The sequence below is a fragment of the Saccopteryx leptura genome, chromosome 5, assembly GCF_036850995.1.
Source record: "Saccopteryx leptura isolate mSacLep1 chromosome 5, mSacLep1_pri_phased_curated, whole genome shotgun sequence".
NCBI classification, from domain to species: Eukaryota; Metazoa; Chordata; class Mammalia; order Chiroptera; family Emballonuridae; genus Saccopteryx; species Saccopteryx leptura.
The window spans coordinates 175,452,858-175,465,808 of NC_089507.1; the positions used below are offsets into that span (position 1 = coordinate 175,452,858).

General features: G+C 38.8%; 1 pseudogene; it reads left to right on the forward strand.

Moving 5' to 3' along the window:
- Nucleotides 1–3,041: 3,041 nt before the first annotated feature.
- LOC136406616 (MICOS complex subunit MIC26 pseudogene) lies at nucleotides 3,042–3,613 on the forward strand (annotated as a pseudogene).
- The last annotated feature ends 9,338 nt before the right edge of the window (nucleotides 3,614–12,951 follow it).

Sequence of the window (12,951 nt, forward strand, 5' to 3'; positions counted from 1 at the left end):
TTTTTTTTTTCTAAAATAAAGCAGAGCCCCATGTACTTGTCACCTTGCTTCTTTTTATTTTAAGATTTTATTTGTTCATTGTAGAGGAAAGAAAGAGAGAGAGAGAGAGAGAGAGAGAGAGAGAGAGAGAGAAGGAGGAGAGGAGCATGAAGCATCAACTTCCATATGTGCCTTGACCAAGTAAGCCCAGGATTTTGAACCGGCAACCTCAGCATTCAGGTCGACACTTTATCCATTGCACCACCACAGGTCAGGCTGAGAAGTGAAGGATTTTAACCCAGTCTTAGCGTCCCTGGCATGGGAGACCAGGGCCAGGAAGAGGAGTCCACATAACATCTGGTTGTCAAAATCAGCAAGATTCCATCCACCAGGGTGAGACCAGAGATTGCTAGAAACTTAGGTGCCTTCTTAAAGGGCCAGGACACAAAGTCTCATTCATAAGCACTCACTCTGGGCTCTGGCAGATGGCCAGCAGCTAAGAGCAGACAAGAGTCATATAGACAGAAGGTGAATTGTGTGACTTTGGGCAGATTGCTGGAGGGTCATCTGTCATTGTCCCTGTCTTGAGTCCTTTTCCTACATCACCCACAAATGATCTTTCCTAGACTGAATGTTCCCCTCCATACAGCATCATTCTGGAATAATTCACTACCCACACCCTCCTGACTACCAGTGGTCCCAGCCTCCCAACTTCCCACTCTGTAGAAGAATCAGCTAGCTACAGCTAGTCTGGTCATTGCAGTCATTCTTGAAGAGCTCTTGGGGGAATCCAGACAGACTTGGGGGTGTTAGAGACCCACAGGTAGCAACTAAGTTATATAACTTTCTAGTGAGGGCCATTTTACCCACATTCCTAACTGGCAGCACCATTTCTATACAGAATCCAGATGGATAGGATGTATAGCTACTTCACAGTATGAGGAGTGACTCCTGCCACTCCTGTGAGCTCAGCCTGAGCTACTCCAGGAGGGAGAAGAAGTGACCGCCTTCCTTCTACAGGCTTGCAGGCACCATCCTCAGGAGGGGAGATGGGCAGGGCCTTGTAAAGAGAGCACAGCACACTAGGAAAGCAGAATTCTGGGCAGAGAGCCAGGACTATTTGAGCATGTGTCCCCAGGAAAGCTTTGGTCTGGGAGCTAGAAAAGCAGATGCTGCAGTGCATGTGGTGACTCCTCCCACTCCTGGAAGCTCAGGCTGAGCTACCACAAGGAGGGGAAGAAATGGTTAAACCTCTTCTACAAGTTTGTAGGAACCACCCCCAAGGGGAGACTGGATTAGCCCTGAGAAGTTCTGAATTCTCCAGTCCATTGAGCTCAGTTCCATGAAGGAACGAGAGAGGTTCTTAGAGCTCAGACATTCAAAGTGTGAGTTTCTTGAAGGCTATTGTCAGGGATCTGGTTAAAATGCTAAGCCTCCTCCTGTGGGCTGGGTCACCATCAGCCCCAATGGGCAACTCTCTTGATCTATTCCTCTGAGACCAGTGGTGCCTCACCTGAAAATATTCCTGCAGAGTGGACTGCTGATTCCACTAACCTCAACTTGCAGCTCACTTCTCCTGGAGAAAATAGAGCTGGAGTCTCCAGCAGTAACTAGGGATTTGGCTCTGGAGTAGGGGCTGCATTCCTCTTACTGAGTGCCTGAACAAGTGATCCCAAAGTAGGGGACCCACTAGGCCTGTCCTCCCAATAATGGTTGTGCTACCCTACCAAGCTTACAACCTCTGGAAGGATCTGTGGGGTTAGGCCAGCCTGGCGTCATTCTACAGTCTTTCTGTAGAATGTTTTATGGGAAGACCAAGCAATAATAAGGGGAGTTGGAGAAGCTTAAAGGTGCAGGTAGGCCTCAAGGAGCTTGGGCCCTTCTACAGAGCAGCCTTCAGCTTTAAGCTGGAGGAAGTTGGCCTGACCTGTAGTGGCACAGTGGATAAAGAATCAACCTGAAATGCTGAGGTCACCTATTCAAAATCCAGGGCTTGGCTGGTCACAGTACTTGTGGGAGTTGATGCTTCCTGCTCCTCCCCCCTTCTCTCTCTTTCTCTCTCTCTCTCCATGCTCTCTAAAAAATGAATAAATAAATAAGCTGGAAGAATTTGACTTTATACACAGGTTGACTCCTCCCATGCACACTTAGGCACAGTAGATGCAGCCACAAACAGTGAAAAGACTGATAGCTCCAGACAGATAACCCACAGCTGATTAGAAACACAGCCTGACATCAGCCTGTACCTGAACCCTGCCCAAATGGACCCAGAATAAACAGAACCAGTGGTGGACTTCAAAGCACACCAGAGCTAGACCAAACTAGTCATATAAGCAGCACACCCAAAGGGGGAGTCCAACAGGCACAAGACTCTGCTGGGAAAACATCCACCCAGGGGGAAGACATTGCTCAGCATCTCATGCATAGTGATCAAGGTTGACCTTTAAAGTCAGCCAACCTGAAGGGTTACTTTCATCTATAAAAGAGCCAACACTATTCAGATTTATCTACAATAGGAGGGTGCATATAACCCACACACAAAAAAAATACCTAGAACAAGGATCTCAGGTAATCTGGAGGTTTGTACCCTGAGTCCAGCAAAACACCTTCATCATAAAGGCATCATAACAAGTTTGGGAGTCATAGCAGACATACCTAATACATAAGCAAAATGGGCAGACAACATAATATGCCCCAAATGAAACAACAAGAAAAATCCCCGAGGAAAGAAGTAAATTAAATGGAAGTAACCAAACTACCAGATGCAGAGTTTAAAACAATGGTTATAAGAATGCCCAAAGATCTTAGAGGAGGAATAGTTGATCTCAGTGGACACTTAAACAAAGATATAGTAAGCATTAAAGAGGACATAGAAACCATAAAAAAAATCCAGTCAGAAGTAAAGAATACAATATCTGAAGTGAGGAATATACACTAAATGAATCAGAAGGTCAAATCAGCAATTCGGAAGACAAGATAACAATAAACACCCGAGCAGAGCAGTGAAAAGAGAAGAGAATTAAGAAAGCTGAGGACCCAAGGGAGCTGCCAATGCCAGCAACATGTTCAAGGTGATTCAGAGGTCCATGGGGCTGGCCAGCCTGAGTCTGCTCACCTTTAAAGTCTGTGCATCACAGAAAAAGGACTCACCTCACAAAATTTCTGTGAGAGTTAATGAGTTTTCACTCTACTTTGTTCCCACAGGTAAATCGAAATATAAGGAGGAACCAAGGCCTCACCTAGAAGAAAGCATCTCATATCTCTGACAGTTTTGTGAGCCATATACAAGTTGCTGTCAAGAAACATACTCCTCAAAATGAGCCCAAAGAGGTTCACTGGGGGTTAGATAGCTATTAATATCTCCAAAATGCACATCCTGAATTTTTTCCAAAAATTTATTTATTGCTTTTGCTGGCATTATTGGACTGCTTCTGGATTGAGGTTCAAAATTAACAAAGCTGGTATGTCCACCTGGTTTCATAGAATTATCTGCCTCTCTTTATTACCCACAGCAAGCCATCATATTTGTCTAGGCCAATGGAGAGGAATTTATGACTATTGTTTAAGAGGATACATAGTCATAGAAGATTTGTGGAATAAACCAAGAAATGTGAAGAACTTACCTGGAGCCTGACTTGTGGTGGCGCAATAGATAAAGTATCGACCTGGAACGCTGAGGTCACCGGTTCAAAACCCTGCACTTGCCTGGTCAAGGCACATACAGGAGTTGATGCTTCCTGATCCTCCCCCTTTCTTTCTTTCTCTCTCTCTCTCTCTCTCTAAAATGAATGAATAAATAAATAATTTTTTTAGAAAAGAATTTACCTGGAAATAAGTAGAATACTCTATGTTCTGCCCACCTTAATTAGTTATAGGTAAACATTGGAAACTCCATACAATAAATCAGTATTTCTACAGAAAAATGGAAGAGAAGTCAGTATTGAATGTAGTTAACTAGCTTTCTTCTTCAGGAAAAACTATAGTAGGTCTCTTTATTATCTTGGGTGATGCCATACTAGAAAGGAATTAATCTGGAATATTTTCACCTAGAGATAATGTATAAACCTTAAAACTCTTTATTCTCGTGTTGTGTTTTATGTACATAGTTCAAATTCCAAGTTAAAAAAAAAGCTGAGGAAAGTCTAAGAAACATCTAGGACAACATCAAGCAGAACAACATATGCATTATAAGGATACCTGAAAGAGAAGAGAGGGAATATGGGATAGAGAACCTGTTTGAAGAAATAATAGCTGACACTTTCCTAACTTAGTAAAGTAAAAACTCATGTTCAGTAAGCCCAGAGCAAACTAATCAAGATGAACCCAAAGAGGTCCACACTGAGACCACATCACAATTAAAATGCCAATAATTACAAAGTGAGAATCCTAAATGCTGCAAAAGAATAATGATTAATTACCTACAAAGGAACCCCCACATGAATGACAGCTAGTTTCTCAACAGAAACATTTCAGGCCAGCACTGATAGGCAGGAAATACTCAAAATTATTAAAAGCAAGGACCTACAACCAAGACTACCCTAATCAGTAAGGCTAGCATTTAAAATTGAAAGAGAGCTTCCTAGACAAAAAAAAATTATCACCACCAAACCAGTGTTGCAAGAAATGTTAAAGGCCCTGCTTTAAGAAGAGGAAAGAGAAAAAGAAATATACATATAGAGAGAATTATAGGAATAAAAAATAAAATAGCAATAAATAAGTACATATCAATAATAGCCTTAAATGTGAATGAGTCAAATATTCCAATCAAAAGACTTTGGGTAGCTGAAAGGATAAAAAAAAAAGCATGGCCCATATTTATGCTGTCTGCAAGAGAACTACCTAAGAATGAAAAATACACAAAGACAGAAAGTAAAGGGATTGAAAAAGATATTTCATGTAAATTGAAATGAAATAAAAGACAAAATAGTCTTTAAAACACAGGCTATATAGTAAAACACAAAGAAGGTCACTGCATAATGATTAAGGAAGCAACCCAACAATGGAAGATAACCCTGGTAAACATATGCACCCAATGTAGGAGCAGCTTAAATATGTAAAGCAAATCTCAATGGACATAAAGAGAAAGATTGACAGCAATTCAATCATAGGGGGGGATTTTAACACCCTATTGACATCAATGGATAGATCTTCCAGACAGAAAATCAACAAGGAAATGGCAGCCTTACATGCCACACTAGATCAGCTGGATTTAATTGATATCTTTAGAGTATTTCACCCCAAAGCAGCAGAATATATGTTCTTTTCAGGTGCACATCTTCTAGGATAGAATACATGTTGGAACACAAAGTGAGTCTCAGTAGATTTAAGAAGATTGAATTCATTTGAAGCACCTTCTCTGATCACAATAGCATGAGACTAGAAATCAACTACAATAGAAAAACTGAAAAACATTCAAACACTTGGATGCTAAATAGCATGTTATTAAATATCGAATGGGTTAACAATGAGATCAAGGAAGGTGTAAAAAATTCCCTTAAAACAAAAAGAACATATGACAACCCAAAAATTTATGGGACACAGTTAAAGCAATCCAGAAAAGGAAGTTCATGGTATTACAGGCATACCTCAAAAAGCATGAACAATCTTAAATAAATAGTTTAACCTTACACTTAAAATAACTAATAAAAGGATAACAAACAAAGCGCAGAGGAAGTAGAAGGAAGGACTTAATAAAGACCAGAGTGGTAATAAATGACATAGAGACTACAAAAACAATACAAAAGATCAGTGAATCCAAGAACTGGTTCTTGAACAGATAAAATAAATTGATGAACTTTTAACCAGACTCATCAAGAAAAAAAGAAAGAGGACCCAAATAAATAAAATTAGAAATAAAAGAGGAGAAGTAACAATGTTCATCACAGAAATACAATGGATTGTTAGAAAATAATACAAAGAAATATATGCCAACAAGTTGGACAACCTGGATGTAGGGCCAGTTGCCGCCATTGTGGCTGTGGCCATTCACATGCAGGTTCTCTTTGAATTTGAGCAGACAGTAAAGAAACAGTGGAGCCAAAGAATGGTGGGCTATCCCTTTATTAAAGTGTCACACTGGCTGGTGAGCAAACACACAGGGAAAAAAACACTTCCCTTTCATTCAGGGTTCCCAAAGCCACTGACACACTCTCCAGTGCCACAACCAGGAGAATCTTATTTTGTTTCTCCTAGAATCAAAGGCCTCATCAGTCTCAGTGGAGCTCACAGAAGCCCCTCCTCTCTGGTTCCCCATCTGCACATCTTCTCCCTATCTGCACATGGCTTCTTCTTCAGCACCCTGCATTCCCTCTGCTCTCTGAAAAACATGGCTTCTCTCCTTGCCTGTGCTACTTCTCTACCTTTCAAAACTTTCTAGAGTGAAAATCTCTCCTCCAGCAAATATTAGCAAAACAATGGCCTTTCCCAAGCAGGAAGGTAGTCTTCAATTTCACAGATCACATACCTGGAGCTCCCCAGCATCATTTTTTAAACTAAAAGTGAACAAACTCATATAATACAAATTTTACAAACTCATTTGCCCAACATTGGATGAAATAGATAAATTCCTAGAAACATACAATCTTCCTACACTAAATCTGGAAGAATTAGAAAACCTGAGCAAATAAATTGCAACCAATGAAATTAAATCAGCATTTGAAAAACTCCCAGCAAACAGAAGTCCTGGACCAAATGGCTTCACTAGCTAATTTTACAAAACATTCAAAGAAGAACAAACTCCTATCCTTCTCAAACTGTTCCAAAAAATTCAAGAGGAGGAAAGACTTTGCAAGGCAAACATTATCTTAATTTCCAAATCAAGTAAAGATGCTATAAAGAAAGAAAACTACAGGCCAATATCCTTGATGAACATAAATGCTGAAATCCCCAACCAAATATTAGTAACTGGGTCCAGCTATACATTAAAAAGATCATACACCATGTTCAGGTTGAATTTATTCTGGGGATGCAAGGCTGGTACAACATTCACAAATTAATAAATATGATACATCACATAAATAAAATAAAGATACAGATCACATGGTTATATCAATAGATGCAGAAAAAAGAATTTAAGAAAATCCAGCACCCACTCAGCAGAGTGGGACTAGAAGGAAATACCTTAACACAATAAAGGCCATATATGCCAAACCTACAGTCATTATAAGCAGAAACTAAAAGCATTTCCCTTAAGGTCAGGAATAAGACGAGGATGTTCACTTTCACCACTTTTATGCAACATAGCAGGAAGTGCTAGTCATAGCAAGCAGACAAGAAATAAAACACATACATGCCTGACCAGGTTGAGGTGCAGTGAATAGAGCGTTGTCCTGGGAGGCTGATGATCCAAGTTCAAAACCCTGAGGTTGCCGGCTTGAGTGCAGGCTCATCGGGCTTGAGCACAGGCTCCCAGCTTGAGCATGCGGTCGCTGGCTTGAGCATGGGATCACAAACATGACCCTATGGTCGCTGGTTTGAGTCCAAAGGTCACTGGCTTGAAGTCCAAGTTTGCTGGCTTGAGCAAGGGGTCACTTGCTCTGCTGGAGCTCCCAGGTCAAGACACATAGGAGAAAGCAATCAAAGAATAACAAAGGTACTACAATGAAGAATTGATGCTTCTTATCTCTTTCCTATCTGTTTGTCCCTGTCTGCCGTATCTCTTTTTCTCTTTCTCTCACTAAAAGAAAAAAAAAGAAATAAAACACATCTAAATTGAAAAGAAGGAAGTGAAACTGTTATTATTTGCTGATGACATTATATTGTACATAGAAAACCCTTATGTCTCATCAGTATTCAGAAACCAGTGGAATTTTTATACACCAATAATGAACTATCACAAAAAGAAATTAGGCCCTGGCCGACTGGCTCAGTGGATAGAGCGTCGGCCCCAGCGTATTGACATCCAGGGTTCAATTCCCAGTTTAAGGCACACAAGAGAAATGATCATCTCTTTCTCTTCTCCTCCCTCTCTCCCTGCTCTTCTTCTTCCCTTCCTGCAGCCAGTGGCTCTTTCCATTCAGCATTAGCCCCGGGCACTGAGGATAGCTTGGATGCTTCAAGCATCAATTCCAGATGGTGGTTGCTGGGTGCATCCCATTTGAGGTGCATACAGGAATCTGTCTTTCTCCCCTCTTCTCACTTAAAGAGAAAAAAAATTTTAATAATTCTATTTACTATTGAAACAATAATAAAACAGCAAAGTACATAGGATTAAATTTATTCAATAAAGTAAAACACTTGTACTCAGAAAATTATAGGACATTGAAAACAATTCAAGAAAGATACAAACATGTAAAAGTCTACAGCATGTTTATGAATTAAAAGAAAGAACATCATTAAAATGTCAATACTACCCAAAGCAATTTATAGATTCAATGCATTTTTATTAAAATATCAATGGCATACTTTATAGAATAAAATTTTAAAAATTTATATGGAACCAAAAAAGAGCCCAGAAAGTTTCAGCTATCTCCAAAGTAAAGAAAAGTGGGAGGTATCACACTACCTGATATCAAGCTATACAATAAAACCATTGTAATAAAAAACAGCCCGGTACTGGCATAAAAACAGGCATATACATAATTGGAACAGAACGGGGAACCCAGAAAACCTATACCTGTGACAAAGGAGACAAGAACATACAGTGGAGTAAAGCTAGTCTTTTAAATAAATGGTGTTAGGAAAATTGGACAGATTCATGCAAAAAAATGAAACTAGACCACCAATTTATACCATAAACAAGAATAAATTCAAAATAAATTAACAACTTAAAGTTAAGACTCAAAATCATAAAACTCCTAGATGAAATCATAAGCAGCAGTAACTCAGACATCCCTTGTAGAAATACAATGTGTCCGTAAAGTCACGGTGCACTTTTGACCAGTCACAGGAAAGCAACAAAAGATGATAGAAATGTGAAATCTGCATCAAATAAAAGAAAAACTCTCCCAGTTTCATACCTATTTAGTGCAGTTTGATGTGGGCTCCATTTGTTGCCACAATTTGTACCCCGTAAAACAAAGACGTTTCTTTAACACCTTATGAACTGTAGTCTTGCTTAGGTATAATTGTCGAGCACATGCATGCACAGATTTTTTAGGGTTCCTTAGGTAGCTATCCCGTATAGCCTCTACAGACTCGTCGCTGACTGATGACCTACCAGAACGGAGTTTCTCCAACAAACTGCCAGTTTCCTTCAACTGCTATTCCACCAAGTAATGTTATTCCTATGTGGTGGCGCTTCATTATAAATGCGCCAATATTCACGTTGCACTTTGGTCATGGATTCAAATTTAGCGAGCCACAGAACACACTGAACTTTCCTCTGTACCATCCACATCTCGACTAGCATAGCCGTGGGCTGCTCCACTGTATACACAGTGTTACGTCATCATCTGTGCATGCGCACATGCTGCCACATCATCCTGCAGGAACTGGGAGGGTTTTCCTTTTATTTGGTGCAGATTTCACATTTCTATCGTCTTTTGTTGCTTTCCTGTGACCAGTCAAAAGTGCACCATGACTTTACGGACATACTGTATATTCTTGGGCAAGTAAAATAAAGGAAAAAATATACAAACAGGACTACATCAAATTAAAAACTTTTTGCACAGCAAAAGAAACCATCAACAATATGAAAAGACAACTCACTGAATGGGAGAACATATTCACTGATACATCAGATAAGGGATTAATAACCAAAATGTGTAAAAAACTTATAAAACTCAACACCAGGCAGACAACAACACAATTTAAAAATGGGCAAAAGGTCTAAATAAACACTTCTCTAAATAGGACAAACAGATGACTAAGAGACACATGAAAAAATGCTCATCACTAGTCATTAGAAAATTGCAAATTACAACCACAATAAGATATCACCTCACACTGATCAGAATGGCTATCATTAACAAGTCAACCAACAACAAGTGCTGGGAAGGATGTGAAATAAAGGGACCCTCGTGAACTCTTGGTGGAAATGCAGACTAGTGTAGCCACTGTTTAAAACAGTATAAAGTTTCCTCAAATTAAAATGGATTTGTCTTTTGACCCAGCTATCTCACATTTGGGAATATAACCTAAGAATCACAAAACATTAATTTGAAAAAATATATGCACTCTCATGTTAACTGCAACATTAATATACAATAGCCAAGATCTGGAAACAGCTCAAGCTTCCATCAGTGGATGAGTGGATTAAAAAGCTGTGGTATATTTACAGAATGAAATACTACACAACTACAAAAAAGAAGGAACTTCTACCTTTTATGATGGCAAGGATGGGTTTGGAGATTATTGTGCTAAGTAAAATAAGCCAATCAGAGAAAGACAAATACCATATGATCTCTCTTATATGCGGAATATAACAAACAAAATAAACAGAAGAACAAAATAGAAACAAAGGCAGGATCACAATAAACAGATGGACAGTTGTCAGGGGGGAGGGAACAGAGAAGAAGGGATCAGTCAAATAATATATACATAACTCACAGATATAGACAACAGGCTAGCAAGTCCCAGAGGGAAATGGGGAATAGATGTAGGGGAAAGGGGGAGCAAAGAGGGTGAAATGGAAATGGAAAGAGACTTTGCATGGGAATGGGGGGCACAATGTTGGGGAGAGGGTTTGAGGGTGTTATATTGAGTGGAATACTTGTAACCATGTCAACACAATAAATTAAAAATTTGAAAAAAGAAATGGGTTGCATTTTTATACACCAGCAATGAAGTATCAAGAAGAGATACCAAGAAAACAGTCCCATTAAAATTGCATCCTCCAGCCTGACCAGGTGGTGGCGCAGTGGATGGAGCATTGGACTGGGATGCGGAAGACCCAGGTTCGAGACCCCGAGGTCGCCAACTTGCGCGGGTTCATCTGGTTTGAGCAAAAGCTCACCAGCTTGGACCCAATGTCGCTGGCTCGAGCAAGGGGTCACTCGGTCTGCTGAAGGCCCGCGGTCAAGGCACATATGAGAAAGCAATCAATGAACAACTAAGGTGTCGCAATGAAAAACTGATGATTGATGCTTCGCATCTCTCTCCGTTCCCATCTGTCTGTCCCTATCTATCCCTCTCTCTGACTCTCTCTCTCTCTCTGTCTCTGAAAAAAATAAAATAAAATAAATTTAAAAAATTGCATCCTCCATAAAAAAACTAGAAATCAATCTTATCAAGAGGTAAAAGACCTGTGCTCAGAAAAGTATAAGACATTAAAGAAAGAAATTGAAGAAAATACAAATAAATGGAAACATATAACATGCTCATGAATAGAAAGATTTAACATTGTTAAAATATTCATGCTACCCAAAACAATCTGTAGAATCAATACAATTTCTGTTAAAATACCAATGACATTTTTCACAGAATTAGAACAAATAATCCAAAATTTTATATAGAATCACAAAAGACCCTGAATAGCCACAGCAATGTTGAGAAAAAAGTACAAAGTTGTAGGTATCATGCAACCTAATATCAAACTGTAGTACAAGGCTATAGCAATAAAAAACAGTATTGTACTAGCATAGAAACAGACACATGGATCAATGGAACAGAATAGAGAGCTCAGAAATAAATCTTTGCCTACATGGTCAATTAATATATATGACAAAAGAAGCAAGAATTTACAATGGAGTAAAGATAGTCTATTCAATAAATGGTGCTGAAAAAATTGGACAGGTACACGCAAAAAAATTAAACTAAGCCACCTTCTTACACCCTATACGAGAATAAACTCAAAATGAATTAAAGACTTAAACACAGGTCTCAAAACCATAAAACTCCTAGAAGAAATCATAAACAGTAAACTCTCTGAAATTTTTCTTAGTAATATTTTTTGACATATTTTCTTGAGTGAGGGAAACAAACAAACAAACAACAAAAACCCAAATAGAATTACATCAAACTAAAAAGATTTTGCACATCTAAAGAAATCATCAACAAAACAAAGACAACCAACTCAACGGATGTAGTTACTTGCCAATGGTATATCTAATAACAGGTTAATATCCCAGAATATATAAAGAGCTCATATAATTCAACACAAAAAATAAACACCCCAATTAAAAAGTAGGTCAAGGGCCTGAATAGACATTTTTCTAAAGAGGACATATTTATTTGGGTGATGGGCATGCAACACAATCAACAGTTCAAATGCTATAGAAATGTTTATCTGAAACCTATGTACTCTTTTTTTTAATTTTTAAATTAATGTCACCCCATTAAATTTAGTTTTCTAAATAAAGTTAAGAAATGAAGACATACAGATGCTCAATATCACTAACTGTCAAAGAAATGCAATTTAAAACCATAAATTAAACTCACACCTGTCAGAATGGTTAACATCAATAAATCAATAAGCAACACACGTTAGTGAGACTGTGCAGAAAGGGAAACTCACATGCATTGTGGGTGGGAATGCAGATTGGTACAGCCACTATGGTAAACATGGACATTCCCTAAGAATTAAAAATAGTACTCCCTTATGACCCAGGGATTCCACTTCTGGGTATTTATCCAAAGAAACCCAAAACACTAATTTGGAAGACTATATGCACCCCCATGTTCATTGCAGCATTATTTATAAATAGCCAAGATATGGAAGCTATCCAAGTGCCCATCAACAGACAAAAGGTTAAAAACTTGTGGCACATATATACAATGAAATATTACTTGGTCATAAAGAATAAAATATTTCTATTTATGACCACATGAATGGGCCTACATGGTATTATGATAAGTGAAATAAGTCAGACAGAGAAAGACAAATACCACAGGATTTCACTTATATGTGGAATCTAAAGAGCAAAATAAACTAACAAAATAGAAATAGACTCATAGATGCAGAGAACAGACTGATGGTTGCCAGAGGAAAGGGGTGTTGTGGAGCTGGGTGAAAAAGGTAAAGGGATTAAGAACTACAAATTGATAGTCACAAAACATTCACAGGGATGTAAATTGTAGCATAGGGAATATGGT